Below are 26,905 nucleotides of genomic sequence, written 5' to 3'. Positions count from 1 at the left end.
CAATGTTGAATTCATTGAAATCATACACGGCTGGGAAAAAGGGAGGTTGTCTTCAGCTGAATAGTCACACTGAATGAGTAATTTTTGTCCAATTCATGTGTGCTGCAAAATCATTTCAATTTTCAAACCATCACGTGACAAACCGATTTGAACATATGGAATTATTTCATTTATTTTTGCTTTTCAATGTACAATAATCACATGATTATGTCAATAGACAATAGACAATAGACAATAGGTGCAGGAGTAGGCCATTCAGCCCTTCGAGCCTGCACCGCCATTCAATATAATCATGGCTGATCATTCCTAATCAGTATCCTGTTCCTGCCTTATCTCCATTACCCTTGATTCCACTGTCTTTGAGAGCTCTATCCAACTCCTTCTTAAATGAATCCAGAGACTGGGCCTCCACTGCCCTCTGGGGCAGAGCATTCCACACAGCCACCACTCTGTGGGTGAAGAAGTTTCTCCTGAGCTCTGTCCTAAATGGTCTACCCCGTTTTTTTGAGCTGTGTCCTCTGGTTCGGCACTCACCCATCAGTGGAAATATGTTTCCTACTGCCAGAGTGTCCAATCCTTTCAATGTCAATTTGTCTTTCCATGAATTATCATGAGATTCCGTTTTAATTAAGACCATTCTTGCTTCATTCCATCATTATTGAAAATTACTGTTACATTTTCAACCCATTACACACAGGAACTATCTAATTAATTCCCAGTCCAATTGTCATAATAAACATCGGATTAGATTCCATTTGAGTAACCACAGTAAGCATGTGATTATAGCCCTGACCTTCCTGGGTGGGAACATTGTGAAAAGCTCTTCTGTTGCTCTGATAATGTCTCTGCTATTGGACCAGGAGGGATGGGTTCAATTCCCACCTTCCACAGAGGTGTGTCAGAGCAACTCTGAACTTTGATTCGGAAATATCTAACCACAGACTGAATTGCTTTTAAATCCAACATTAAATGTTCCTCTATCTGTTGATTATTCCAATAATAACAATATCTGGAATCTATTCTCATTGGGTGACCAAGAAAAACATCTTTCTAATTCTGCTGGTTATCAATTCCTGGAAAATATTTGAAAATGTTGCAGTCTTAAAGATTCAATAATTTCAGGCACATAACCCTTTATTTTCCAGGGTGATAAAAACAAAGAACAAGTTGTATTTTTCCTTCAGTGAAGCAAACAAATGCCATTTCGATTTATTCATCAGCCAGACCATTCCCAACATTTGAAACTGAGTAAGGATATTTATCTAAATACTATTATGTCTTTTGAGCGAAATGAGTTTCCAATTATTGTTCAATTTGTGAACTATCAGGAAATTATGTTTCCTTCTCCACTCACCTTTTCATATTGACCGTAAGATTGAAATGCTTTGAAAATGTTGGGTGTGGTCATTTGAAAATTGAATTCACCAGCGTCTCACTTATGTCACATCGCATCATGGTTCAAGTGTGTTTCTCTATACACTTCTCATCAATTTAAAAATATTGTTGATTTTAAATAACATTTTAATTGTCGATGATCAATCTGCTTCTAAATCATGTAAAATATCTGAATCAATGCTCACGCTAAATACTGCAGATAAAGTCACACTAAGGTCTTCGTGATCATTTAGTTCCTGTTCAGCAGAATAATCTGAGTAAGTATCTTATTGTTCCTGAGGGCAATCAGCACATTAAGCAGTTGGTTATAATACCATCCAATAAATGCAATTGGTACCTTCACTTTCAGTTCAGTAATTACACGTGATACCTGATGCTCCAACCAATAATTATACTTTATTACAAATGTTTCAACACGCTAACAGCCACATGTATCAGGATGTTCGGGGATACATTTAAAAGGGACATAAGCGGCAACTTTTTCACACAGAGGGTGGTACGTGTATGGAATGATCTGTGAGAGGAAGTGGTGGAGACTGGTACAATTGTAGCATTTAAAAGGTATCTCGGTGGGTATATGAACAGGAAGGGATATAGGCCAAGTGCTGGCAAATGGGACTAGATTAGGTTAGGATATCTGGTCAGCATGGACGTGTTCACCGAAGGGTCTGTTTCCATGCTGTGTATCACTGTGACTCTGTGTTGGTCATCCTGATTTGTTGGAAGTTTTCAAATAAATTTCCAGTCCAAATATCGGAACAAAATGTTTAATTTTGATCGAATACAACTGTAGATGCAAACATTTTGAGCTCATGCCGATTAACACTATATATCTTTTTATTGAGCCTAAATACCCATGTACATTTACTTTACCGTGTCTCTCATCTACTAAAATATTCATGTTAAGTGCTCATTATTTTCTTCATAATTCTGACATAAATTTCTAAGTATTGATGATACAAAAAATTGCAAAAATTATTCATTGTTTTTATACAGAAGAAAACCAGGGGTAGGAAACATAAAATTCTTGGTTAGCTGAGAATTTTGAATCTCAGAACAATTCTAACTGAATTATGTTTTTTTCAAAACCATCAACACAATTTTAATCTTCAGTTCACCGATCTTAATGGCTATCTAATCAACATGAAATCAAACTGGTTTGAACATATTGAATTTGTTGCAATGCTACACCCTGGGAAAAAGCTTGTCTCTATCCACCCTGTCCATACCCTTTATGATTTTGTAAACCTCGATCAGGTGCCCCCTCAATCTCTTTTTTGTGAATGAAAACAAACCTGACCTACTCAACATCTCTTCATAGCTAATATTTAATAATTGTTCAAATCCAGTATATCCAGCTGTAGGTGTGGAATTATGGCTTTGTACATCAGCTAATGTAGACATATTGTACTGTACCATTTCCCAATCATAATGAAAACTGATTTTTATTTTAATAGTGCAATCCTCGTTGATTTTTATGTTAATAGTAGAATCCTAGTTGATTTGCTTTGATTATATTTCAATTCAGTCCAGACATTTATTGTGTTTCGAATGATCACACTAAGATCTATAGCTCTTTCTGTCTTCAAATGTATAGGCTGTTCAAGAATTCTATGGGTCCTGAATTGCTTTTCTTGCAGAGAACACTCCTTTGTAGTGCATATAATTTTTATTATGATCTGTATTTTAAGATTTGTAACAAAATTAGGAAGAAAATAAGAAACAATTAGCATGAACATTTCAGTGATCGAAAGACACAATAAATTGAATGTGGAGTTGCAACTGTCAGTATTTGATCTGAATAAGCAGACAGATATTTTTAACGGACATGAGTTCAAACTCTTTGCATCTACAGTTGTACTGTTTGAAAACTTGCAAAAATCAGGATTATCAACATCTCAATATATGCTGCGGTTAGCATCCTTGGCTAATTGTAACAAAATATAATTATTGGTTTCAGCAACATGTACCATGTGTGATTACTGAACCGATACAGAGTCAGAGTTGGGGGGGGGGGGGGGTGGTCTATGGTGCAATCCCAATAAGGTGATCATCCCTGTCTTATTTCTCAGTTCCACCCAAATGGGGGCGGCACGGTGGTTAGCACTGCTGCCTCACAGCGCCAGAGACACGGGTTCAATTCCCGACTCAGGCGACTGACTGTGTGGAGTTTGCACGTTCTCCCCGTGTCTGCGTGTGTTTCCTCCGGATGCTCCGGTTTCCTCCCACAGTCACAAAGATGTGCGGGTCAGGTGAATTGGCCATGCTAAATTACCCGTAGTGTTAGGTTAAAGGGGTAAATGTAGGGGTATGGGTGGGTTGCGCTTCGGCGGATCGGTGTGGACTTGTTGGGCCGAAGGGCCTGTTTCCACACTGTAAATAATCGAATCTAACCGACAACCCATATGTAAAAAGATCAGGATTGTGTTTACTGGATGGGATGATAACCAAATGCTTACTTTGGTTATTGCTCTGAGCAACAATAAAATACTTATTCAGGTTATTTTACTGAACAGCAGTTAGATGATCAGAGAGACCTTTGTGCTCAGAAATGCAGCTGATTAAAAAATTGATAGAAAAATTGTCTGTTTCTTCCGTTGGGTTTCTTGTGGAGACATGCATTTTTAATTTATGTAATTTTAATCATAATCAATATTTAGACATTTCCATAAAAATTATGAAGAAAAGAGGGAGATAGTGAATGTGAGTATTATAGTGAACAAAAATATTTGGTCGAGAAAGGAATTTTCATAATTGCGCGATTATTATACAATGGACAAATAATGTCGGGATAGATCGAAAATAAATGTATTCAAAGCATGTTTTTTCTTGCAATGAAATGAAAATAAAAATCATGATTTGGAAAATAAATTCATTTAATGTGACATATCATCTGAAGACTGTGCTTTTTCCAAAAAAATGCTGTTCTTTCAAGATTTAAATTTGTTGGACTAAAAATGAATGGAAGCAACTTAATCATTTTCTTGCCCACAAAATAAATTCAAGGCAAATTTAAAACATTTCTGCATAAAAAAATGAGGCAGTGTGATCACTCCAAACGCAATGAGCATTTGTATTGAATTGAAATATAATCAAAGCAAATCAATTAGGATTCCACTTTTAAAATACAAGTCAGCATTTGCTGTGATTGGGAAACTGTACAGTGCAGTGTGTTGGCATCAGTTCATGTACTGAGACATAATACACACTTAAAACTGGATGTACTGGATTCGAGCAATTATTGAATACCAGATATCAGCAAGAATTAAAAACAATTCGTGACAAATGTAAAAATGATGAGTACTCTAATATTGTTATGTTTCTGTGAAATATTTAGAAACGTACAGTAATTACTGGAGCGTTAGAATCAGACATGTCTGAAGTTAGAAGTCTGATTTTTAATCCAAAGATTACTGTGAGTAGTCAAGTGGAAAAGGATCAGACACTTACTCTGAGTGTTGGATAGGACATCAATGATTGTTTTGTGGGTATGTTGACCCGGAAAAAATAAACCACGTGTCGTTATAATATTGACAAGAAGAAGTATTGGATTGAATAAATGTGAACCTCATGATGCACATTACAAAGACTGCTAATCTGCATCAACTGTGTGATTATTCTAATGACAATGAATTGATAATCAATGTTAGCATTCTGACAATTTTAATGATTCAGTATTTTCAAACGAGTTTGCTCTGAATGTTATTCATTAAGATCAGTAAACTGAAGATTAAAAAGCTGCATTAATGGTTTGAAAGCAATATTAGACATTCAGTGATTGTTGATCAGAGTTGTTTTGTCATTCAGAATTCTCAACTATTCAAGAATTCTTCACTTCATTTCTCTACTTTTCTTCTGGAGAAAAATCATGTATAATTCTTGTGATTTTTCATATCATCCCTGTTTAGACAATTGCGTCTGAATTAGTAAGAGAGTAGGTAGGCAGGGAATATGAGTACCATAGAAAGATAACAGTCGTTGGCACTGAGAGATGAATCTCTTCAGTGCCTGCTCTGAATAAACAGATCAATACGTTTAATGGAGATGTGTTCAAAACATTTGCAGCCATTGGTGTACTGAGACACGATTATCATTTTGTAGTGATATAATTCTATATTTATAGTGGCTACAGAATTTGCACGATTATAAATATTATATATTAACAACAATTAGATTTAAAAACAGCTACTAGTGAGCTAAGAATGAGGAAAAATCTCACATTGTAATGTGTCATGAACAATACATGTTAGAGTGAATGCAATTCGACAGATTTTAATTTGGAAGGCTGAACAGTAATCTCATGATTGCACTTAGTATTCAAATGAGAAAGAATCAGATAATCATCACTTGTGATCAATGGGAAATCAGTTGTTGTTTTGTAGGTGTATTGGCACAGAAAATAATAATTTATTTTAATTTACAATATTGTGCATGAAGAAATAATGGATTAAATTAAAACGTGAATGTCATGATAATTATTAGAAAGACAAAGCTGAATCGCTGTGTAATTATTGGAATGACAAGTTGATAACTACCTTTAGAATTCCAACAAGCAAAACAATTTGATACGTTCAAAGCAGTTTGCTCTGACATTTATTCAATATTAATTAAGATCAGTAAATTTAGGATTAAAATTCTTGGTTGATGCATTGAAAAAAGTATTAGACATTCAGTAATTATTCAAAAGAATTGCTTCTTGTTCTAAATTGCAAATTGAAGAGTTCTACATTTCTATTGGATTATTGTTGAAAAAAGTAATTTATAATTTGAGGATGATCAATATTTAGATATTTGCCACAGAATTAGGCAGAAATGAAGTCGGAACTGAATGTGAATATTACAGTGACTGAAAGATGTAGTCATTAATAGTGGCAATTTAAAAATATTTAAGTATTTAAATCTAATTAAACAGATAAATATGTTTAATGGACATGCATTGAAAATGTTTGCAGCTTCTGATGGATGGAGCCAAAATAACACATTAACAACAATGATTGGATGCATACCTACTGGAAACCTTGCGAATACTCAGGATTATCAACATCTGGATATATGTTGCTATCAATTTCCTCAACCATTAATAATAACGTGTGCTTTTTGGTCTCAGCAACATGTATTGTGTGTACTCACTGAATTGAAAAATAAGAAAATATCAATTGCGTTTGTTGGAGGTGATGTTAACCAAATGTTTAATTGTCTTGTGTATTTATTGATGAGACGTCATTGTCATTGGATGGACCAACATTTATTGTCTATCCCTAAATTCTCAGAGGGCAGAGAAGTGTTGACCACATGGTGTGGGTCTGGAGTCATAGAGAGGCCAGTTCAGGTAAGGATGGCAGATTTCCTTCTCTAAAGGACAAGAACAATAACATAATTACTAACAGTTTTCTACATAACAATAATTAGATGATTATGAAGACCATTCTTGTTGTTTTGTGAGCAATACTTATGTGTGCATTGATTTTAATAAAGTTAAGATAATTTGCATGATTTTGGAACCAATTAATAATCAGATATCAGAGGTCTTAATTGACATCAATAAACTTTGAAATTCACTCAAACCATTTGGCGAAATGTAAGGAAAATCATCAAACCATTCATAAGACATAAAAAACCAATATTCAAGTAAGCAATAACAACATTGTCGAATAATTTCAAACTCAGTCAAGATCATTAGTTGAGTGGAAAAATAAAGTCAGGTTTATGACAATTCATGAATGAACAATAAGTAGAAATTTAACTTGTTCAAATGACTTTCACAAGAAATGTAAAAGAAATACAAGAAGTTTGGAACAGGTGTCAGGTGACCAGCAGACTGAAGAATTATACAAAGGGGCATTTGTTTCTATCACTGAACACATAATCGATGTCTTTCTCCATGTTGATTGGAGTGGTAAATAAGTATTTATATATTTGTATTACTGACATGGTCAATAATGAGGTGCTAAATGTTTTATTAAATGTAATTCAAATTCATTACATTTGCAATATTTAGATATTCCGTGCTGTTTGGAAATAAACTTTTTATGTTTATAATTTTGGCATTGAAGTAAAAAAATAATTAATTTCAATCAAACAAAACTGCACTGTTAACAATTTGACAATTTTTGAAATTATGGCGCACAAAAAAAATTAGACATTTCTGAAGAGTAGTGGACTGAACAAATGCTTGACACACTAACACATTGAAATGATCGATAAGTGTTGAGATATTCATAGACTTATGTTGATTCACTGATCCGAGACATTTAAAACAGTGGTCTCATGGTTCATGATTTAAGCAATAACTATGATGGCTACACAGAACAAGAAATAGTCATTTCACCCCCTCACTGCTGTCTCCCGTTGTACACATTTACTTACAGTATTTCATTGAGCATTTCTGTAGTTTGACAATCAGTACAAAATTAGAACTGTTATTGAATTCAACATTAAATTGGTACTTGCTACATTTCTGTAAATTAATGCAAGTTAAAAAATAACAATAACAATAAGACAATGATAAATTTGTTTCTGTTCCTGATAACTGCATAACATTTTTCAAAATCAGTCTGTCTAACAATATTTGCACAGTCAGATCACTGGGTTGAAAGCAGTTAGATATTTTGATGTTACTATTGACGATTAAAAACCAATATATATTTCAACCTTTTGAGCGATATTCCTTGTAATGATTGGATTGAACAGGTAAAGGGGATTTCCAGGGATTGATGAACTGATATATGGTTAGATGTTCCAATGATTGTCGGAAAAAATACTTCAATCTCAAAGACATTTCCGAAAGTGAACAGTAACCAGCCTTTGAATGCATTTCGGAGAAAGTGAGGACAGCTCCCCCGCCCACAAGCCTCTTTCTCCATGAAGGGCTTATGCCAGAAATGTCGACTCTCCTGCTCCTCAGATGCTGCCTGACTTGCTGTGCTTTTCCAGCACCACACTCTCGACTTTGAATGGCTGTAGACTGGCAAAAATGAGATCTGTCCAACTGCTACTGGTCAGAAGAACGTAAAAGATAGATTTTAACTTTGGAAAATGAATGGTCTGTATTGGAGTGACAAACATTTAGAGATTCTGAGATTTTATTGGTATGGGGAATAATCAAACATTTGTAGTGTGTGTTGAACAGAAGACTGTGTACGGTGATTACTGGACACATGCATCGTTTATGATTTTGAGATTTTAGGATTGCAAATAAACAAACCAATGTCTCAAATCACTTCACCTGTGAACTTTGATTGTAAAACTCCAATTCCCTTGTGCGATGCCAATGAAAGGGATGATGAAGGCTGGAATTCTAGCAGATGAAATAATTCAATATTTGCGATGGTGTTGATTGGACACTCATTGTGATCAATGACCTGAGGATTAAAATGTTTTGTCGGTGGATTGAAACAAAACATTAAATATTCAGGGGTTGTTGAAAAGAGTTGTGTTTTGTTCAAAGTTATCGGCTATTAAACCCGTTGGATTTCTTATAGAGAAAGTAATTTAAAATTCATGTGAATTTTAGTACGATCATTCTTTAGACATTTGTTTCAGAATTAAGAAGAAAATCATTAGGTAACAAACGTGGGCATTATTGTGAATGAAAGACATAGTCAATAACATTTTACAAAGGCAGTTGTTTGATTTTGATTTAAATATGTTTAATGGACACGTGTTCGAAATGTGTGCAGCTATTGATATATTGAACCAACGTTACACATTTATAGCAATGAATTTTGGGTGGATATTTAATAAGACGCGATCTATTGTAATTATTGGATAACCAGCTGTTCACTGTGGTTACTGAACTCAAAATTAATAAGGGAATTACGAAGAGAATTCCACTGGTTAGTAATGAGATGATCATGAAGAATTGGATGGCTTTATGTGTAGTGTACTTGCATTGATTTCAACAGCATTTAAATTTTACATGCCTTAGGAACTGATTAAGAATCCGGTGTTACAGGTCTTATTCGAAGTCAACAGACATTTAAAACTCACTCGAGTTGTTCAGTAAAAGTCAATTAAAAGCATCCCATGATGACCGAGATAAGTGAGAGAAATGCAATATCAATATTCAAGTGGAAACACTCCGATATTTTCATAGCATTTCCAGCTTACAGTCAATACGATTGGGTGAAAAACACAAACACATTTCTGACAAACACTGAATGGAGTCCTAATGTGAAAGTTCATTTGATCAAAGGCCATGACAACACTTCGATAAATTGCAATATTTATGTCAGCAATTATCAGACTGAAGTTGCATGATTCATTTTAATGAACAAGAAATCAATTATATTTTACATTTTGATTGGACTGGTGAATAAGAGTTTATATGTTTGAACTGGTGACTTGAACAATAAAGATGTGCTTAAATGTTTTGTGAAATATATTTCTGGAATTAAATTCCATGAATGATCAATTTTAGACATCTGTGTGCTGATTGGAAATAAACTCTATGTGTTTTCAGTGTTGACACTGAAGTGAAAAAAACGTGTATTTCAATTCAAGCAAGATCGCATTGTTAACAGTTTGTCATTCACTGAAATTATGGAGAGAATATAAATTAGACATTTATGAAGAAATATCAAATGATATATTCAAACAATCGACAAATATTGAGATATTTACAGCTCTGTGTTGATTCACTGATCCTAGGCATTTAAACTGATGGATTTTTGGCTCATAGGTTAAGCATAGAGTATGATGACTACACAGGACAAGAGTTAGTCATTTAACCTCCTCAGTGCACTGTCCTGTCATACACATTTACTGTGAAACATTACACTGAACATTTGTGGAGTTTAATGATCAGTACAAAGTTAGAGCTGTTATTGAATTCAATATTAAGTTTGTATTTGCCACATTTCTGTAAATTATTGCTTGTTGAAAATTAAACATTGTAATTGATTCAGCATGGGAAAAGGCCATTCGGCCCAACCTTTCCATGCCACCCCGTGGATTGTCTGTGGATTATGAGTGAAACAATGATGTCATTTGTTTCCTGTTCCTGACAATTCTGTCATATTTTTGTTAAACAATATTCACACACTGGGCTGAAAGCAGTTAGATATTTGATGTTACTATTGAAGTTTATAATTCACTTTTTAGTTCAGCATTTTGAGGGATGTTTAGTGTAATGATTGGACTGAACAGTTATAGTTGAGTTACCGAGATTGGTGAATTGATATATGGTTAGATGATCCAATAATTGTTAGAAACAGACCTAGACCTCCAATACACTCACTAAAATGAACAATACCAGCCTTTGAAGGAATTTAGACTGACAAAAATGGGATATTTCCAGCTATTATAGGGTGGAAGGAGCATTTAGCAATTCTCAAGCTTTTCAACACTGAAAAATGAACGGTAAGAATTGCAATGAAAAGCATTTCGAGGTTCTGAATGTTTGTTGAGGTGAAAAATAATCAGACACTTGTTGTATTTCTAAAACAGAAGAATGATTGTGTGTTTACTGTGATCACAGGAGCCATGAATAATTGATGATTTTCAGATCTTGGACGGACGATAATAAAATGAATGATTAAAAAACCACTTCATCTGTGAACTTGAATAGTTATAATATATTTTGCTTATTGTAATCTCAATGAAGTGACAATGAAGGCTCCAATTCTAACAAATGAGCAATTCAATATTTTCAATGTTGGTTGGGTATTCATTAAGATCAGTAAACTGAAAATTAAAATGCTGTGTTGGTGGGCTGAACCAAACTATTAGACATTCAGTGATTATTGAAAAGAGTTACTTTTTGTTCAAAATGATTGGCTGTTTAAGATTTCTTCATTTCCTTCTGTTGGTTTTCTTGATGAGAAGGTTACTTAAAATTCATGGGAATTTTAGTCTGATCATTCTTTTGACATTTGTGTCAGAATGAAGAAGAAAGTCATTAGATACTGAAAATGGGTGTTATTGTGAATTAAACACACAGTCAACATCCTTTACAAAGGCAGTTGTTTGACTTTGATCTGTATAAACAGATAAATATGTGAAATGGACATGTGTTCAAACTGTGTGCAGCTGTTGATAATATTAAGCCAAAATTTCACATTTCTGATTATGTTCGTTTGGTGGATATTTAATAAGGAGCTATCTATTGTAAATCTTGGATGGAAGTATAGCCAGCTGTTTCCTGTGGTTATTGAGCTCAAAAACGATCAGATAATTACTAAGAGTATTCCACTGATCAGTTAATATGAAGACAATTGTATAATCTTATGTGCAATTCGATTTATTTCAATAACGTTTAAATTTTATGTGATTTGGGAACAGATCATGAATCAAATGTGAAAGGGCGCAACTGAAGTTAAAATTCACTTGAAGTATTATATGAAATTCATTTAAAAACATCATGTGATAAGTGAGAGAAGGAAGTGAAATACCAAATCTATATTCAAGTGAACAACTCCGATATATTCAAAACATTTCCAGCTTATTGTCAATATGAATCAGCAAAAAAAACCAAATTTCTGGCAAACCATGAATTGAACAAGAATGAAAATGTTAGCTTGATCAAAGAACATAACAGTATTTAGACAACTTGAAATATTTATTAATAAACTGTGAGTAATTATCAAACTGAAGAATGATATGTCGTGACATTTGTTTATTTCACCGTAAGAGAAAACATTACTGTTTGCCTCTGTATTGGTCTGGGAAATAAGGATTGATAGATTTGAACTGTCGGAGTGAACAACAATGATATCCTCAATGTTTTACTGATTTACATTTCAGAATAATCAATACTTGTTGGTGCTGATTCAAAATACAATCCTACTGCTCGCTGTTGGAAAAGTAACTGGCTTGGGGTGGCTCAGTGGTTAGCACTGCTGCCTCACAACACCAGGGGCTTGGGTTCAATTCCAGCCTCGGGTGACTGTGTGGAGTTCTGCTTGCACATTCTCCCTGTGTCTGCCCGGGTTTGATCCGCTTTCCTTCCACAGCCAACAGTTAGGGTGGATTGGCCATGCCAATTTGCCCGTGATGTTAGGTGCATTAGTCAGGGGTAATTATATTGTAGGGGAATGGGTCTGCGTGGGTTACTCTTCAGAGGGTCGGTGTGCATTTGTTGGGCCGAAGGGCCTGTTTCCACACTGTAGGCTATCTCATCTTAAAGCAATGGTTATTTTTTTAGATTTCTTAATCTTAAAGACTGAAAGTTTGTGAAACATTTTCCAGGAATTTAAAACCAGCATTGTTGGATAGTTACTTCTTTTACAGACCTGAAGAAAATAAGTAGCAGATTCTGAGATTACTGGAATGAATAACAGATAAGAAGCCAATCTAATTTTGGATTGAAAAGCAATTCAATCTTTGCTTAAATATTTTCTAATCAATATTCAGAGCTGCTCCAACACATCTCTGTTAAAGGTGGGAAGTGAACCCCATCCCTCCTGGTCTAGTAGGAGAGACACTACCAGGGCAGCACAAGAGCCCTCCTTCATAATGTTCCCACCCAGGAAGGGCAGGGCTATGCTCACGTGCTTACTGTGGTTACTCAAATGGAAACTAATCAGATGTTTATTAGAATAATTCTACTGGGAATTAATTAGATAGTTCCTGTGTGTAATGGACTGCCAAGAGGAATTGGAAACTTACTGTCATGATGTAACTGAGTAATAATGGCCTCAATTAAATATGACAATCGTCAGACAGAAGCATTAACAGAATCACATGATTATGACACATTGATAAATAACGTTAGAAGGAAAAAAAACCATTCAATATGTTCAATTCTGTTTGTCCAGAAATGAAAAGTAACACATTTCTGGAGTATATCATTTTGAGAAAAAGAATTCCTTACTTAACGTGACCACTCAGCTGAACAATACCCCTTCTTTCCAAAAATGCTTGACTGTCAAGAATTTAAAATTTAGAGCAATTGTTTAATGAAACTACAAAGTGGTGTAAAGTTTTCTTTTTGAGTACACAGTGAAGGTATTGGAGTGTGCTCACTTGAATTTAGTTTTGTTGTTCTCACTTAACTCACCTATCACTGGATGTTTTAAGTGCCTTTCAACTAACCATTCGAGTGGATTTTCAAAGTTTGTGAGCTTCAATTGAGACCTTTAACATCCAATTCTTAATCAAATCCGAAATCATGAAAATAATGTCAGACATTCAGTAATTGTTAAAAAGGATCTTTTCGTTCAAATATATGGGCTGTTCAAGAGTTCTATATTTCTGTTTGTTTTATTGTCAAGTAATTTATAATCTTGGGTTGTTTAGTCTGATCAATATTTAGACATTTGTCTCATTATTAGGAAGAAATTAAATAGGTAATGAATATGAATATTTTCTGACAGAAAGATACCTTCATTTACAGTGGCAATTTTAAAATATTTAAATATTTGAAACCAAGCAGATAAATATGTTAAATAGACATGTGTTCAAAATGTTGGCAGTTATTGATAGAGTGAGATGAAATGCATCACAGTGGCTCAGTGGTTAGCACTGCTACCTCATAGTATCAGGGTCCCGGGTTCGATTCCAAACCTCAGGTGACTGTCTGTGTGGCGTTTGCACATTCTCCCTGTGTCTGCGTGGGTTTCCTCTGGGTGCTCCGGTTTCCTCCCACAGACCAAAGGTGTGCAAGTTAGGTGAATTGGCCATGGGAAATTGTCCCATAGTGCCACAGGATGTGCAGATTAGGGTGAATTGGCCATGCTAAATTGCCCATGATGTTAGGTGCATGAGTCAGAGGGAATGAATCTGGATGGGTTACTCTTTGGAGGGTCGGTGTGGACTGGTTGGGCTGACGGGCCTGTTACCATACGGTGGGTAATCTAATCTAATCATAACACATTAACAGCAATGATTGGATGGATACCCACTGGAGGAGAAAGTGAGGTCTGCAGATGCTGGAGATCAGAGCTGGAAATGTGTTGCTGGAAAAGCGCAGCAGGTCAGATACCCACTGGACAATTATGAATATTCCAGATTATAAACAGTTACAGGCATGTGTTGCTGTTAACATTTTCAGCCATTCGTGTTAAGTTGTGAATTTCGGTCTGTGGGACATGTATTGTATGTAATAATTGGACAGAAATATGAGAAAATCGAGGTATACAAGACAATCAGAGGTTTAGATCGGGTGGACAGTGAGAGCCTTTTTCCTCGGATGGTGATGGGTAGCACGAGGGAACATTGCTTTAAATTGAGGGGTGATGGATATAGGACAGATGGCAGAGGTAGTGTCTTTACTCAGAGAGTGATAGGGGTGTGGAATGCACTGTCTGCAACAGTAATAGATTCACCAACGTTAAGGGCATTTAAATGGTCATTGGATAGAGGTTGGAATAGTGTCGGTTAGATGGGCTTCAGATTGGTGCAACATCGAGGGCTGAAGGGCCTGTACTACGCTGGAATGTTCTATGGTCTATAAGGTTTCTGTTGAGTTTGTTGGATCTGTTAAAAACCAGATGGTGACTTGTTTTATTTTTGATTTGTTGATGGGGCGTCAGTGTCATTGGCTGGATCAGCATTTACTGCCCATCGCCAACCTCCCAGAGGGCTGGGAAGTGTCGACCACATGGTGTGAGTCTGGAGTCACGTAGAGGCCAGTTCAGGTAAGGATGGCAGACTTCCTTCTCCAAGGGACAAGGACAGTAAGATACTTACTAACATATTCTACTCAACAATAATTAGTTGATCATGAAAACCATTGTGTGGTTTTATGTGCAATATTTGTGCAAGCATTAAACATAAAACATAGAACTGTACAGCCCTTCGGTCCTTGATGATGTGCTGGTTTTTTATCCTCCTCTAAGATCAGGCTAACCTACACACCCCACATTGTGCTATCTTCCATGTGTCTATCCCAGAGTCACTTAAATGTCCCTTAAGGACCTGACTCTACTACCACACACACACACACACCACTCTCTGTGTAAAGAACCGACCTGTGACATCTCCCCTGAACATTACTCCAATTACCTTCAAATTATGTCCCCTTGTGATAGACATCTTCCCCATGGAAAAAAAGTCTCTGTCTATCCACTCTATCTATGCCCCTCAATATATTGTACACCTACATCACGTCACCCTCATCCCTCTTCGCTCCAATGAGAAAAGCCCTAGCTCCCTCAACTGTTCTTCATAAGGCATGCCCTCCAGTTCAGGCAGCATCCTGGTAAACCTCCACTGCACCCTCTTTAAAGCTTCCACATCCTTTCTATAATGAGGTGACCAGAACTGAACACAATATTCCAAGTGTGATCTAACCAGGGCTCTGTAGAGCTGCAGCATAACCTCACAGCTCTTAAACTCAATCCGGCTGTTAAAGAAAACCAACACATGACTGGTATGAAGTTGAAGGAGTGTACTGTACCTTTCAAAGAGAGTGAAAGCTGTTTTGCACTGAAGGCTTGCAGGCACCTGGTGTGTGACTGACTAGCAGTCTCGGAGCGTACTGGAGAACTGGAAATATGTCACATTTGGCTGTGAAACAAAGAGATTAGCTTCCCTACAATATGGAAACAGGCCCTTTGGCCCAACAAGTCCACACCGACACTCCAAAGAGTAACCCACCCAGACCCATTCCCCAACACTATATTTGCCCCTGATATTATGGGCAATTTAGCATGGCCAATTCACTTAACCTACACATCTTTGAACTACAGGAGGAAACTAGAGCAACCTACGCAGACACAGGGAGAATGTGCAAACTCCACACAGATAGTCACCCGAGGCTGGGATCGAACCCAGGTCCCTGGCGCTGTGAGGCTGCAGTGCTAACCACTGAGCCACCCCTGAACAATGACCAAACCTGACACTGTAAGCATCACTCACTTGCAAATCTCAGCACTTCGCTTGGTCAGAGAAGGGATTGAACACCTGACCTTGGCGTTATTAGCACCACGCTCTAACTATCTGAGCTAACCAACCAATATCAATGCCTGAGCTTCGGTTGCTGTTTTAACAACCATTTAAATTAAGCCAATCAGTTTAAATTATGTCGCAGGATACTAAGACCCAATCAAGTTTGGATTTATTGTTTTTGCCGACCTTGAACCAATCAGATGATTTGACATCAGGGGTATACGGAAGCAGACATTTTAAAATTGAGGAGTGAGACCAACTAGAATTACCAGAGAAACTGCCAACAACACCCTCTCTATCAAAGGTACCTTTTTCACATGAAACATCTTTGCAGCAAAAGACCCCCCAGGGAGATCTAAGGCCAGAGGAAGACAGACACCGACAGTAGCAGTTCTTGTGTCATTTTGAAATTAAGTTGAGGTAATTTTAATACAGTTTGTTTTTAATCAGAACAGTATATTGTTATCGAGTGGGAGGCAGATAACAAATATTTCAGAGGAAGAAGGCTTAGAGTCGTAAATATTTGTTGTTTAATGTTTATATTTAGTGTTGAAGAATAAATTCTTTCTTTTCTTTAAATGATGGAATCTGGAAGTTCTCTGTCATTCATACGTTAACAGATAACGAGGTGAGGTGAGATTTTCTGGGTGTTTGGTTTAATTAGCAGAAGGGTTCCCCACCGTGTCATACCATAACAATCCCATCAAAAGGGTGGGAACTTTGAGGGATCTATAGGCATGAATCCTAAGATCCCTCTGTTCCTGCACACTGCCAAGCATCCTGCCTTTAACCCTGTATTCAAATTCGACCTTCCAAAGTGATTCACGTCAGACTTTTCCAGGTTGAACTCCATCTGCCACTTCTCAGCCCAGTTCTGCATCCTGTCAATGTCCCGTCACAACCTACAACAGCCCTCCACACTATCCACAATTCCACCGACCTTCGGAAACTTACTAACCCATCCTTCCACTTCCTTATCCAAGTCATGTCTATAAATCACCAAGAGCAGATGGCCCAGAACCGATCCCTGCAGGACACCACTGGTCACCGAGCGCCAGCCAGAATACTTTCCATCTATCACCACCCTCTGTCTTCTATAGACCAGGCGATTATGTATCCAGACAGCCAAAGGTCTCTGAGTGTGGTGCTGGAAAAGCACAGCAGGTCTGGCAGCATCCGAGGAGCAGGCGAATCGACGTTTCAGACATAAGCTCTTCATCGTTTCCTGATGAAGGGCTTATGCCTGAAACGTCGATTCTCCTGCTCCTCGGTTGCTGCCTGAGCTGCTGTGCTTTTCCAGCACCACACTCTCGACTCTGATCTCCAGCATCTGCAGTCCTCACTTTATCCTAGCCAAATGTCTCTGCAGCCCACGTTACCTTCCATTCTGAATGAGCCTACCATGAGGAGCCTTAATATATATATATCACATTCACTACTCTACCTTCATCAATGTATTTTGCCACATCCTCAAAGAATTCAATAAGATTTGTCAGGCACGATCAGCCCCTCACTAAGCTATGCTATCACTAATCAAGGTATGGTTTTCCAAGTAATCATAAATCCTGTCTCTAAGAATTCTCTCTAATACTCTACCAACACTGATGTGAGACTGACAGGTCTGTAATTCCCGGGGTTTTCCCTATTCCCTTTCTTGAACAAGGGAACAACATGTGCCGCCCTCCAATCATCAGGTGCTACTCCAGTGGACAGTGAGGACGCAAAGATCACCACCAAAGGCGCAGTGATCCCTTCCCTCGCTTCCTGTAGAAATTGATTCAATAAGTTGAGATATTTTCGGTGATTTAAGAACCAATCAGATGTTAAAGGTCTTGAGTGACATCAATAATCTTTGAAATTCACTCAAACAGTTTTGCTAAATGCACAGGAAATCATCACGCCATTCATGTGACATTGAGAATCAGTATTTAAGTAAACGCTACCTGATATTGACAAAGACAATGAAACTCAGGGTCAAGATCAATAGTTGAATGGGAAATTCAATTCCTGACAATTCCTGTATTGAACATAAATTAGAAATTTTACTTGGTCAAAGAATTTTTATGAGAATTCAATAAAAAAGGTCAGGTGACCAGCAGACTGAAGAATAATTGGCTCAGTTTTGTTTACACTGAACAAGAAACCTTTTTTTAATATTTTGATTGCAATTGTGAATGAGGATTCATATATTTGCATCTTTGATTTGAACAACAACGATGTGCTCAATGCGTTTTGAAATGATCTTCAGGAAATACATTTCTTGAATTTGCAATATTTAAACATTCACGTGCTGTTTGGAAATAAAGTTTTTTTAATATATTGGCATCGAAGTGAAAAAATACTTAATTTCATTCAAACAAAACTGCACTGTCTTTAGTTTAACGTTCTCTGACATTATGGAGTGCATAAGAATTAGACATTTTTGATGGGTCGTGGGCTGAAGATATGTTTGACTCACTAATGCATTCAAATGACCGACACGTTTTGAGAAATCCTGTGCTGACTCCCTGGTCCTAGGCATTTAAAATGACGGTTTCATAGTTCGTTGTTATAACATTTATTATGATGACTACAGTGGGCAAGAATTAGTCGTTTAACCTCCTTAGTACAATGTCCTGTTATACACGTTGAGTATTCATTGATAGTTTATGTAGTTTGATGATCAGTACCAACTTAAAGCTGTCACTGAACTCAACATTAAATAGGTGCTTGCTGCATTTCTGTAAATTATTGCATATTTAAAAATCGACATTGTCATGGAGTCATAGAGATCTACGGCATGGAGAAAGGCCATTCAGCCCAACCTGTCCATGTTGTCCAGTGAATTGTCTGTGCATAATGAGTGAAACAATAAGAGAATGTTGAATTTGTTTTCTGTTCTAACAACTTTTTAAATATTTTTTAAAATCGCCACATCAAACAATATTTGCACAATCAGATCACTGGGCTGAAAGCAGTTAGATATTTTGATATTACTATTGAGGTTCAAAAAGCAATATATATTTCAATCTTTTGAGCGGTATTCAGTGTAATGGCTGGACTGAAGAGTTAAGAGGGATTGACCGTGATTGATGAACTGATATATGGATAGATGTTCCAATGATTGTTGGAAAGACACTTCAATCTCAAGCTCACTTCCAGCCTTTGAATGAATAGAGACTGGCAAAAATGACATATGTCCAGGTGTTCCTGGGTAGAAGAAGCATCCAGTAATTATCGAACGTTTCAACATTGGAAAATGAGCGGTCAGGATTGGAGTGAAAGACGTTTGGAGGTTGTGAGTGTTTGTTGAGGTGGAATATAATCAGGCATTTGTGGTATTTGTTGAACAGAAGAATAATTGTGTGTGTACTGTGGTTACAGGGGCCATGTATTACTTGACAATTTTGACTGAAAATAATAAAACAAATGATTAAAAATCTCACCATCGGTGAACTTGGGTATTTATAACATAATTCACTAATGGTAATGAAAATGAAGTGATAATGTAGGCTAGAATTATATTCAGTGTGACATTCAGTGTAATGATCGGCCTGAAGTTTTAAAGGGGATTTACAGTGATGATGAACTGCTGTATGGTTAGATGTTCCAATGATTGTTGGTAAAGGACTTAGATCTCAAATTCACTCAAAGTGAGCAGTAACCAGCCTTCGAATGATTGTAGACCGGCAAAAGTGAGGTATAGGTGAAAGTGAGGATTGCAGATTAGAGTCAAGATTAGAGCGGTGCTGGAAAAGCACAGCAGGTCAGGCAGCATCCGAGGAGCAGGAGAATCGACGTTTTGGGCAAAAGTGGGGAGTGAGGCTGGGAGCCTCAAGGGTAGAGAGATAAATGGGAAGGAGGTAAGGCTGGGGGGGGGAAGTAGCTGAGAGTGCAATAGGTGGATGGGGGTGGGAGGAAAGGTGATAGGTCGGAAAGTAGGGTGGAACGGATAGGTGGGAAGGAAGGTTGACAGGTAGGACAGATCATGAGGATGATGCTTAGCTGGAAGGTTGGAACTGGGGTAAGGTGTGGGGAGGGGAAATTAGGAAACTAGTGAAGTCCACATTGATGCCCTGAGATTGAAGGGTCTCAAGGTGGAATATGAGGCATTCTTCCTCCTGGTGATGGGAAGGGGAATTAAAATGTTTGGCCATGGGGCGGTGGGGTTGGTTGGTGCAGGTGTCCCAGAGATGTTCTCTGAAGTGCTCTGCGAGAGAGTAAGATATGTCCATGTGTTACTGGTTAGAAAAACATACATTAATTATCGAGCTTTTTAACTTTGGAAAATGAACATTAAGTATTGAAGTGAAAGGCATTTAAGGTTCAGGAAATTTGCTGATGTGAGAGATAATCAGATATTTTTGGTGTTTGTTGAACAGAAGAATAATTATGTGTTTACTGTGGTTTCAGGAATAATTTGGTGATTTTGAGAACACTGCACCGAAAATAATAAAATGCATGATTAAAAATCACTTCATCCGAGAACTTGGATAGTTATGATAGAACGTAATTTGCTTACTGTAATGACACATGAAGTGATAATGAAGGAAAGAATTCTAACAAGTGAACTAATTCAATATTTTCAAATCTGTTTACTCTGATGTTAATGAGATATTCATTTAGATCAGTTAACTGAGGATTGACTGGTGGACTAAAACAAACTATTAGGCATTTAGTGATTATTGAAAAGATTGTTTTTTTTTGTTCAAAATTAACGGCCAGTCAAGAATTCCATAGTTCCTTCTGTTGGATTTAGTGCAGAGAATGTAATTCAAAATTCATGTGAATTTTAGTCTGATCATTCTTCAGACATTTGTGTCAAAATTAAGAGGAAAATGATGTGATTTTGAACATGAGTAATACAGTGAATGAAAGACACAGTGAACATCATTTACAGATAAACAGATAAATATGTGTCATGGCAATGTGTTCAAAATGTTTGCAGCTAATGCCACTCAAACATTTTGATAATATTTTACATTTTGCTTCGACTGGGGTTGATATATTTGCATTATTGAATTGAACATAAAAGCTTGCTGAATGTTTTTGGAATGCTTTTGTGGAATTAAATTCTATTGAATAATAAATGTTTAGACAGTTTCTGTGCTGATCGGAAATAAACGTGAAATGTGTTGTGTTGGCATTGAGGTTAAAAAATATTGAATTCGATTCAAACCAGACTGCACTATTAACAGTTTGACAATCTCTGAAATTATGGAGTACACAAAAAGTTATGAAAAGTAGTGGCCTGAAGAAATGTTTATCTCAGTGATGTATTCAAATGATCGACAGGTATTGAAATATTTACAGCTCAATGTTGATTCACTGGTCCGAGGCATTTAAAATGATGGACTCATGGTTCATAATTTAATCATGGACTGTGATGACTACACGGGACATGAATTAGTCATTTAACCTCCTAACTGTACTGTCCTGTTATGCACATTAGCTATGACCATTTCATTGAACATTTATGTAGTTTGATGCTCAGTACAAAATTACAGTTGTCATTGAATTCAACATTAAATTGGTATTTGCTGCGTTTCTGTAAATTATTGCACGTTAAAAATAGATAATGTCACAGATCCAAAGAAGTCTACAGCATGGAAACAGACCCTTCAGCCCAATTTGGCCATGCCATCCACTGAATTGTCTGTGGATTATGAGTGAAACAATAAGAGAATGTCGAATCTGTTTCCTGTTCCTGACAATTCTTTAATATCTTTCAAAATTGCCACATCAAACAATATTTGCACAATCAGATCACTGGGCTGAAAGCAGTTACATATTTCGATGTTAGTATTGAGGTTTAAAAAGCAGTCTATATTTCAACCTTTAAAGGATTTTTACCATGATTAGTGAATTAATATATGGTTAGTTCTTCCAATGATTGTTGAAAAAATATTTTGATCTCATGCATTAACTCACTAAAGTCACCGTAGGTGGCATGGTGACTCAGTGGTCAGCACTCCTGCCTTACAGCACCAGGGACCTGGGTTCAATCCCTACCTCAGGTGACTGTCTGTCTGTGTGGAGTTTGCACATTCTCCCCGTGTCTGTGTGGGTTTCCTCCGTGTGCTCCGGGTTTCCTCCCACAGTCCAAAGATGTGCAGGTCAGGCCAAATTGGCCATACTAAATTGCCTGTAGTCTTAGATGCATTAGTCAGGGGTAAGTGTAGGGTAGGGGAGTCGGTCTGGGTGGGTTACTCTTTGGAGGGTCAGTGTGGACTTGTTGGGCCAAATGGCCTGTTTTCATACTGTAGGGAATCTAATTTAATCTAAAGTGAACAGTAAGCAACCTTTGAATGAATGTAAACTGAGAAAAATTGAAGTGAAAACATGTAGTTTGTGAGTATTCCTTGAAAGACTGAAGCGACTGGGCTTGTATACCCTTGAGTTTAGAAGACTGAGAGGGGATCTGATTGAGACGTATAAGATTATGAAAGGATTGGACACTCTGGCAGCAGGGAACATGTTTCCGCTGATGGGTGAGTGCCGAACCAGAGGTCACAGCTTAAAAATAGGGGGTAGACCATTTAGGACAGAGATGAGGAGAAACTTCTTCACCCAGAGAGTGGTGGCTGTGTGGACTGCTCTGCCCTAGAGGGCAGTGGAGGCCCTGTCTCTGGATTCATTTAAGAAAGAGTTGGATAGAGCTCTCAAAGATAGTGGAATCAAGGGTTATGGAGATAAGGCAGGAACAGGATACTGATTAGGAATGATCAGCCATGATCATGTTGAATGGCGGTGCAGGCTCGAAGGGCTGAATGGCCTACTCCTGCACCTATTGTCTAATGTCTATTGTCATAAGATTATATTTGTGGAACAGGAGAATAATTGTGTGTTTACTATGATTGCAGGACCTGTGTATAATCTGATGGTTTTGAGGATATTGGACTGAAAATAATAAAGTGAATGATTAAAAATCATTCCATCTGTGATGGTTATAATATGATTCATCTATGGTAATGACAGTGAAGTGATAATTTAGGTTAGATTTCTATCAAAAGAAATAATTGAATATTTTCAAAGTAGTTTGCTCTGATATTGATTAGGATTTCATTGGAATCAGTAAACTGAGGATTAAAATGCGATGTTGGCAGTTTGAAACAAAGCATTGACCATACACTGATGACTGAAAAGTGTTGTTTTCTGCTGAAAATTATCAGCTGTTTAAAAATTCTGTATTTTATTATGTTGGGTTTCTTGCAGAAAATAATTTCAAGTTTGTGTACATTTTAGTCTCGTTATGCCTTGGACATTTGTGTCAGAATTAAGAAGAAAATCATTCGATAACAAACATAAATGTTATAGTGAATGAAAGGCGCAGTCAACATTATTTACAGAGGAAGTTGTTTGATTTTGCGCTGAATAAATAGATCAAGATGCGTAATGGCCATGTGTTCAAAATATTTGTAGCTACTGATATATTGAGCCAAAATTAAAGAAATATGACAATGATTATTGGGTGGAAATTTAAGAAACGACCTATTGTAGTTATTGGATGGAAGGAAAACAAGTTGTTTCCTGTAGTTGTTGAGCTCAAAAACAGTAAGATAATTACTAAGAGTGTTCCACTGATCAGTAATTAGATGATCATGAAGACAATTGTATGACGTTACGTGCAGTGTTTAGTGTACGCATAGATTTCAGTAACTTTTAGATAATATGTGATCTAACAACTGATTAAGAATCCAGTGTTAAAGATCATGCTTGAAGTCAACAAACTTTTAAAATTCAGTCAAACGTGTAGGTGAAAGGCACGTTAAACCATTACGGGCTAAGCGGGATGAGTGTGAGAAATGCAAACTCAATATTCAAGTGAACACACTCTCATACTTTCAAAACATTTTCAGCTTACAGTCAGCATGATTAGTGAAAAATATATAGAAACTTTCGGGCAAATGATGAATGGAACAACAATGAGAAAGTTAATTTGATGAAAAGACAATACTTAGACAAATTACAATGTTTAGTTATAAAATGTCAGCAATTATCAGACTGAAGAATGTGAAGTTGCATTTGTTCATTTTACGGAACAAGAAATCGATGATATTTTAAATTTTGATTGGACTGGTGATGAAGGGTTTATATTTTGACTTGGTGACTTGGATAATAAAGATGTGGCCGAAATGTTTTGTGATATTAACTTCTGTGCGTTACAAATGTTTCGACGTTTGTGTGCTGATTGGAAATAAACTCTATATGTTTTCAGTGTTGGCACTGAAGTGAAAAATACTTAATTCAATTTAAACAAGATGGCACTGTTAACAGTTTGACAATCCCTGAAATTATGGAGTGCATAAAAATGAGATATTTATGAAGGGTAGTGGCCTGAAGAAATGTTTGTCACAATAATGCATTCAGATGATTGACAGGTATTGAGATATTTACACTTCTATGTTGATTGACTGGTCTGAGGTATTTGCAATGATAGATTTGTGGCTCATAATTTAAGCATTGACTGTGATGACTACACAGGACAAGAATTAGTCATTTAACCTCCCAACTGCACTGTCCTGTTTTACACATTGACTATGAGCATTTCATTGAACATTTATGTAGTTTGATGATCAGTACAAAATTAGAGCTGTTATTGAATTCAACATTAAATTGGTACTTGGTGCACTTCTGTAAACTATTGCACATTAAAAAATAAATATTTTAATTGATTCGTAAAGGTCTACAGCTTAGAAAAATGCCTTTCGGTCCAACATGCCTCTGTCACCCAATGAATTGTCTGTCGGTTATGAGTGAAACAACAAATTTAATAAAATTTGTTTCCCGTTCTTGACAATTTCGTGAATAGTTTTAAAAATCACCAGGTCAAATAATAATTGCACAACCAGATCCCTGGGCTGAAAGCAGTTAGATATTTTAAAGTTACTTTTGAGGTTTAAAAAGCAGCATATATTTCAACCTTTTGAGCGATGTTCAGTGTAATGATTGGACTGAAGAGTTAAAGGAGATTTTCCATGATTGATGAACTGATATATGGTTAGATGCTCCAATGATTGTTGGAAAGAGACTCAGACCTCAAATTCACTTCCTAATGTGAACAGTATCCTGGTGAGTTTGAGAATACAGCACGAAAATAATAAAATGAACGACTTAAAAATCTCTTCAGCTTTGGCATTAGGTAATTATAATATAATTTCCTTATGGTAGTAGCAATGAAGTGATAATGAAGGCTGGAATTCTGACAAGTGAAACAATTCAATATTTTCAAAACTGTTTGTTCTGATATTGGTTCGATATTCACTGAGAGCAGTAAACTGAGAACTAAAATGCTGGGTTGGTGGATTGAAATAAATCATTAAACATTCAGTGATTATTGGAAAGAATATATTTTTATTCAAAATTATTGGCAGCTTAAGAAATCTATAGTTCCTTCTGTTGGATTCCTTGTAAAGTAATTTAAAATTCTTGTGAATTTTTGTCTGATCATTCTTCAGACATTTGTATCAGAATTAAGAGGAAAATTATTAGATATTGAATATGACTATTATTGCGAAAGAAAGACGCAGTCAACATCATTTATAGAAGCCGGTGTTTGATTTGTGTAATAGCAGATGAATATGTGTAATGGACCGGTGATCAAAATGTTTGCAGCTATCAATATATTGAGCCAAAATTACACATTATAGCAATGATTATTGGATGGATATTTAATAAACTGTTTATTGGGTGGAAGGATAACCAGTGGTTTACTGTGTTTATTGAGCTAAAAAAAAGTTCCGAAGAGCATTCCACTGATCAGTTATAAGATGATCATGAAGACACCTGTATGGCTTTATGTGAAGTGTTTAGTGTGCGCATTGATTTCAGTAACTTCTAGATTTTAGGAACGGATTAAGAATCCGTGTTAAAGGTCTTACTTGAAGTCAGCAACCTTTTAAAATTCACTCAGACTATTAGATTAGATTACTTACAGTGTGGAAACAGGCCCTTCGGCCCAACAAGTCCACACCGACCCGCCGAAGCACACCCACTCATTCCCCTACATTTACCCCTGCATCTAACACTACAGGCAATTTAGCGTGGCCAATTCACCTAACCTGTACATTTTTGGACTGTGGGAGGAAACCGGAGCACCCGGAGGAAACCAACGCAGGCACGGGGAGAGTGTGCAAACTCCACACAGTCAGTCGCCTGAGGTGGGAATTGAACCTGGGTCTCTGGCGCTGTGAGGCAGCAGTGCTAACCACTGTGCCACCTTGCCACCCACGCATGCATGCATTTAAGACCATCATGTGAGGGGGAGGAAAAGTGAGAGAAATGCAAAATCAATATTCAAGTGAACACACTCTGATATTTTCAAAGCATTTTCAGTTTACAGTCAATATGATTAGATGAAAAATATGAAGAAATTTCTGGCAACAACAATGGAACAACAATGAGAAAGTTAATTTTCTCAAAGGACACGATAATACTTAGACAAATTGCAATATTTAGCTGTAAAATGTAGGTAATTATCTGATTGAAGAATATGAAATTGCATTTGTGCATTTTACTGAACAAGAAATTGTTGATGTTTTACATTTTGATTGGACTAGTGAATAAGGGTTTATATATTTGAACTAGTGACTTGAATAATAAAGATTTGCCTAAATGTTTTGTGAAATTTGTTTCTGGAATTAAATTCCATAAATAGTCAATGTTTAGACATTTGTGTGCTGATGGAAATAAACTCTTTGTG

The sequence above is a fragment of the Chiloscyllium plagiosum genome, unplaced genomic scaffold (assembly GCF_037043375.1).
Source record: "Chiloscyllium plagiosum isolate Xiang-an unplaced genomic scaffold, Cpla_swu_hap1 HiC_scaffold_40, whole genome shotgun sequence".
Taxonomy (NCBI): domain Eukaryota; kingdom Metazoa; phylum Chordata; class Chondrichthyes; order Orectolobiformes; family Hemiscylliidae; genus Chiloscyllium; species Chiloscyllium plagiosum.
This window is presented reverse-complemented; position numbering follows the sequence as displayed.